Raw genomic sequence first — 6000 nt, forward strand, 5'->3', positions numbered from 1 at the left:
CTTTCTAGGTATCTCAAATGGTTATCATCAACTTGAAAAATAAGAAAAGAACGAAAGAGACACATACTCTCATAGCACAGAACCTGGTAAGGAAAATCTCTCAACATTTTTAACAGGACCACTGATTTCCCAAGCACACAAATATCTCAAAGCCTTCAAAAACTCAGCCTGTCCCTATGACCCTGGCAAGTCAAGAAATCTCAGGTACGCAAATGAGGTATTTTAAGGAAAATATTTCCATTAGTGGCAGTAATACAGCAAAACACCCGCTCCACAATGGTGAGTGCGGAAACACACATAAGGTCAAGCTATCAAGGTGAGACCAACCGCACCCAGCTGTCCAGCAACACCTTCCCCAGGTCCTGCTCAGCCTCTGATGAAGTGTCTGGCCCTGGAGCTGCTACTCTGAGCCCACAGCCCAGTGCCCTCCTAAGGCTACAACCGACCTTTTTTAACCATTTGAGCCCAAATAAGGAGCTGCCTCATTGTGAGACCAATTAAGAAACAAAATATAGTGTAGTGAGACCTGCTAAAACTGATTTGCAATGGGGAAAATGAAAGGAAATATGCATATATTTACTTGCAAAAGAGAATTTTACTTTCATGAGGCACTGTACTTATAAAGAGAATAAAAAGGCAGCATGTTTAGAATTAGCTGTACATTGTTTCTATCTTTATACAGGGAAATGAGATTGAAGATGTGGCTTTTCGATATTCTTTTTGGGCGTATCTTCTATTATGTTTTCTTTTTGGTAAAACAATTTCCACATAGGAAATAATGCCAAACTTCACTGTAAATTCTGTACTTGGTTTAATTCCTGTTCTGGAACCACACATCTTTAACAGAAAATTGGAAAATAAAATCTCATCCGACCCTCACTTGTATAACATAGCTAGGTTAAAGACAGCATTTGAAGATGAAAATCACTCCAGGTATATCAGATATAAATAGTGCACATGAAAAATAACTGAACACAAGAAGCCTTCTTTTGCCCTTTTTTTTTCTTTTTCCCAGAGTACAAGTGATTTTATTAGGTCAAGTACATGATATATATTTTATTTATTTATTTACTTATTTTTACAGACTAGAAAGTAATTTCAGTGTCAGCATCCTATTTTAACAGCCTGACCAGAGTTGCTTTAGCAAAATGTATATTTTAGGACTGTGGCAAAGAAAGGTCTCATCTTGAACTCTGTCCTAAATATACAGAATCTGATGCGTGTATTCACTAATAACTTCACTGGGCTTGCATAATTAGATCTGATCCAGTATTCAGAGGCGATTCCTTTTCTATCTTGCTGCACATATTTTTCATTACTTCTTTTTTTTATATGTTCTTTATTTATGTTAAAAGAACAGCCAGTGTCTAAAACAAGCTGTGTATGCATAACATTATCAACATATTAGCTGTGAGGATGTACCATTGCAGTCCCTAACGCTTTAAGAATAAAAAGGTTGTATCTGCTTATTGTTAATAATTATTAGGAAAGTGTGCAAATGCAGCAGTCCTGTCCCAGGGTTTGGTAAGTAAGGTCATGGTACAATAAGGGTTGCGAGCTCTGTAAGCATTAGTAGTATTTGCATATGTCAGAACAGTCTGTGAATACTAACGGCACAAACACTTCACATCTGCTTCTGTTTACTCCCATGCTAACAGTCAAAAGTACAAAAGTACTGTGTTAATTGCTCTGTTACATACTGACTGTTGACACATTCTCCATAGAGCTTTCATAAATACACTGTTGCAAACAAACTACTAATGACTTTGCTTATTTCCAGCCCATCTTTAAAGGAAACCCAGAATATATACACAGATTAATGATTCCTCTATTTAGCAGTGTGTCTTGTTGCTTGCTATTGTGGAGGCTTGTATAAAGGCAGTAACAATTAAGCAGCAATTATCTATGAAGTGGGAAAAAAAAGTGATGATATAAATAAGTAATGTGCATGAAGCGAGAGGATTTCTGAAAACAACTTGAGGTGAACTCTGAGGCAAGGGCACCGTCTAGTGAACAACCCTCTCCATCTGCTCTTCTATCTAAAACCATTAGAGCCCAATTTGAAGTCTGACTAAACAGCAGTGATACCTGTGGGCCTCCATTGAGATTTTTCACTGTATATGACATGCCCTGGAGAAATGTAAAAAAAAAAAAGGATGGGAGCTGGTGGAAAAAAAATAAGACTCCTAAGAACCACCACTAACAAGCTAATAGTATTTAAATTTGTGCTTCAAGTTTCTTTTTGTTGTGACACTTCAATACAGGAATATTATTATTTTGTTATTAAAAAACAACAAATGAACTGCAAAATGAATTCACTGTTATACTTAGTGTGGTGTTTAGTTTCTGACAATGGTCTGCTTCTTTCCAAAGAGGAGAGAAAACCTCGTGGTGCATCTTGCCTTCCTCAAGCAGCAAGCACTGGTGGTTTTCTAATGTCACTTCTCTTCTGCTATTTCAATCCGTCTTCCCCTAAAAACCTTTCCAAAATGGTGCTTTATTCACCTCCATCATTCAAGTGTAGACATTCGTCGCTATAAATTCAGCATAAAGGTATTTTCTTTTTTCCTTTTTTTTCTTTTTTTTTCCCAAGTGGTTTCCTTTTATTTAATTTGCATAGCAGGAGAAGATAGTACAAGTTAGTCTTCTCTATCTTATTTGTTATCACGTTTGTCCTCTTCATTTACACATTTACTCATTTTGATCAGGACAACCAAGAGTGGATGACAGTCATCAGGAACAAGCCACTCTTTCATTAAATTAATCTTATTTATTCATTCATTCATTCATTCATTCATATCCTAGACATTTAATCACGTCAAATGGAGAGTAATGAAACACTACAACTAATAAACCACATTATACTTTTTTTCTATTTAAGTGTTTGCAAATCACCCCACTTTGTCATGCAGTTGGAGATGTACAAGGTAGGCTTTAGGTCTTTAAACACCCTTTTGCAGCCACCCCAATGAAGTCCCAGGCCTTCTTTATGCCTGGTGGCTGGTGCCTTCAGCCTTCGCTCAAACAACACTCCAGCTGTGAGCTGTGATGGTCTCACCGCTCTGTCTCTATATGTGCCAGCGCCTATGAATCCATCTCACACAATTTTCTTATTCTAGTTTCCCACAAATGTCTAGCCATGCACCTACAGAGAAGGTGAAAAATCAAGACCACCCCAGACCAAACCTGAGCAAACTGTAGGTAGGATGGAGGAAAGAGAATGAGTGTGTGAGCACAGCTAAACTGCTGCTGTCTCCTACTGCTGACTACCTACAAAGACACAGCCAACACTCCGTAATCCCAGCAAATAGTCATCTGTCATCATCGTCTCCAGCTTCTCCCACATCCCTATGGTACTTCTTCCCTTTCACAATGTCATGTTTGATCATCTCTTCCAGCTGCTGTTTTTGTGCTATGTACAATGCTAAACCATCTCTGTACACAGGTCCGTGCAGGGGAAGGTGCAGAAATAGGCCTCAGTGGGTAAAAGCAACTGAGTGGTAGAAACAGGAGGGAGCACTTGGACCACCTGGCCCCAGCCCCATGCCAGCAGACCTGCCAGAAGGTGTTCCCCGAAGGGCAGTGCTGTGTCCTTCCCATGGTGCAGACCAGGCCTATGGGCTGAGCTTGGTGCCAGCCCAGGGGCTGAGGGGTTGGTGGTGCCTAAATCCACAGCAACCTGAATACCAAGGACATGGTGGGGTAGAGAGAGGGGAGGGTCAAAATGTCTGTAGCTGCCTCTCTATGAACACTGGGCTTGGTAGAAACTGATTTTGATTCCATATTATAACTCAGGATAACATTACTGACAGCCGGCATTTCTCCAGGCTCACGCTTGTTTATCTCAGCTCGGCTATAATGATCCATACAAATCTCCTTAAAATCCTTCAAGGTCCTGCTCTGTGGGCTTTGCTCTATCTCATTTTTCAAACTGTTATTGGATCTCAAAGACAGATTTCACCATGAACCAGAAGGACCAAAAGTCAGAAAAAGCATTTTTCAAAGAATTCTAGAATTATGGATAAAAGTCTATCAACATTAATTTCCTGGGTATGAAAATAGACATTTCCAAAGAAAATTAAAAGTGGTTTGCTCCTTAGCTTCTGGCTCAGCCTTGGCTTTTGGACTCAGCACTAAACACAGAAGCTGAGCATGGGCTGGAGCCAGGGCTGCTCAGCAGTTCTGCTGCAGGTGAAGTGGGGAGTCAGCAAACATTGACTCCAGAGTGTGGTTTGCAAAAATTCGAGTTTCCTTGAACTTCAGTCAGGCCTTGAGAGCCCTTTAGAGAGAGCTATTCCCAAGGTTTCTGTGGACTTCAGCTTCTCAATATTAGAATAAAAATATGCATGAGTAATTCTAGAGAACTGGAAGATGTTGAGTTCTTGTGGCCTTGATTGCTTGCACAACTGTTCACCATGAACATGAGCACCTAAGACTTCCTGGGCAGAGATGCTTCTGGGAAAGGTCACATCTGTGCTAAGACTGGTACTTTCATTAGAACACTCATCAATTTTCTGTTTGCCTACTGAACTTGTTACTTATTAATTCAGACTGGGCTTCTTACAGGTTATTTTAGCAATGCTGAGAGATCAGCAACAGTCAAGTTTCTTTGTTGCTGTATTGCTTATTTACATAATGTATGTAATCCTGGGTGGGTTTTTTTGTTGACTGGTTGGGGTCTTTTTGAAAACCAGGCAACCAGAGGACCTTCCTCTGCTTTCAGGTTCAAAACTGACCAAACACCCTGACTCACCCTTCTGTTCTATCCAAAATGGCCTTAAAGGTCTGACTGCTAGTGCATCCTTCTTATAACATGGGAGTTTAGTCTCTCAAGGCTTTTCTGTCTCAGCCATTTCTCATTAAAGCACTACTCAACAGCATCTCTTCATCGCTATGTGAAGTCAGATACACATATATCGCTTCTGTTTCAGATTTGGAAACAGTGATTGTTTAGGCTAACTGCTGCTATAAAGGAAGTCAATGATTTCCTGCTGTTTTCTCAAGGAGGAGTTCTAAAACAAGCTGTCTCAAAAAACTTCAACCAAGCCTACAAAGAAAAAATATCTCTATTTTCACTTTAGAAAATACATGTAGAAGAGAAATCTTAGGATCTCAAAGGGTTTAGCCATGCCTAATTTAAATGTTATCTTAGTTCCTATGAGTTGAGGTGTTTGAGCTTGCAATTCTGAACACAATAAGATTAGTTCAACCTGGAGTGTGCCGGGAAAGCAAGACTAGGAGTCAGATTGACTCATGGTTGTGTGAAGACAGGTAAAGTGCGCCATGTAAATACTACGTCTCTGTTGGTTCTCACTCAGTGAAATGAGGAAACGATACTTATTTTATTTTATGAGTGCTTTGAAGTCCTTAGATAAAAGCTCTATATAAAAGAGAGCCCTGAATGAGTTGAAAGTCCTGAATAGATTGGTTTCTACCTCTGTCTAAGTGCTGTTGAGATCCTCAAATAAGGTATTTCCTTGCCTATAGTGAGTAGTTCAATCCAACCTGCTCAGGGCATCCCTAAAGCACATAGACAGGACTGAGCTCTTTAGAAAAACACCTCTAACTTGTGATATGTCTGTCTACCTTGTTAAAAAAAAAGCAAAAAAGGAAAGAAGCCTATCCTTTAGTCTAGTAATCTAATGAGGAAGAGCAGGGCTCAGTTCGTTTTTCTACCTCAAGGAAATCAGACACACATTTTCCTACCTTTTAGGCAAATACCGACTATAAGATTATCAAAGCCCTTTCTAGGGACATACACTTCATTTTATATTCAAATTTAAAATTAAGTAGGTTGGTTCTGGGTCTGGATGTCTCTGTGGATCTAGTATTAAGTGATTCAACTAAACCTGCCTGGAAAGCATATGTCACAACAAGGAACGTGTCATTCTTATCTAATGTCCCTACTAGCACATATTAAAGCAGGTAGGTAGATGGCTCTGTAGCTCTTGGATGAAAATTAAATGGACCAACAATGTGCCAAATCATGGCCATATCTCT

The sequence above is a fragment of the Nesoenas mayeri genome (genome assembly GCF_963082525.1).
Source record: "Nesoenas mayeri genome assembly, chromosome: 1".
NCBI classification, from domain to species: domain Eukaryota; kingdom Metazoa; phylum Chordata; class Aves; order Columbiformes; family Columbidae; genus Nesoenas; species Nesoenas mayeri.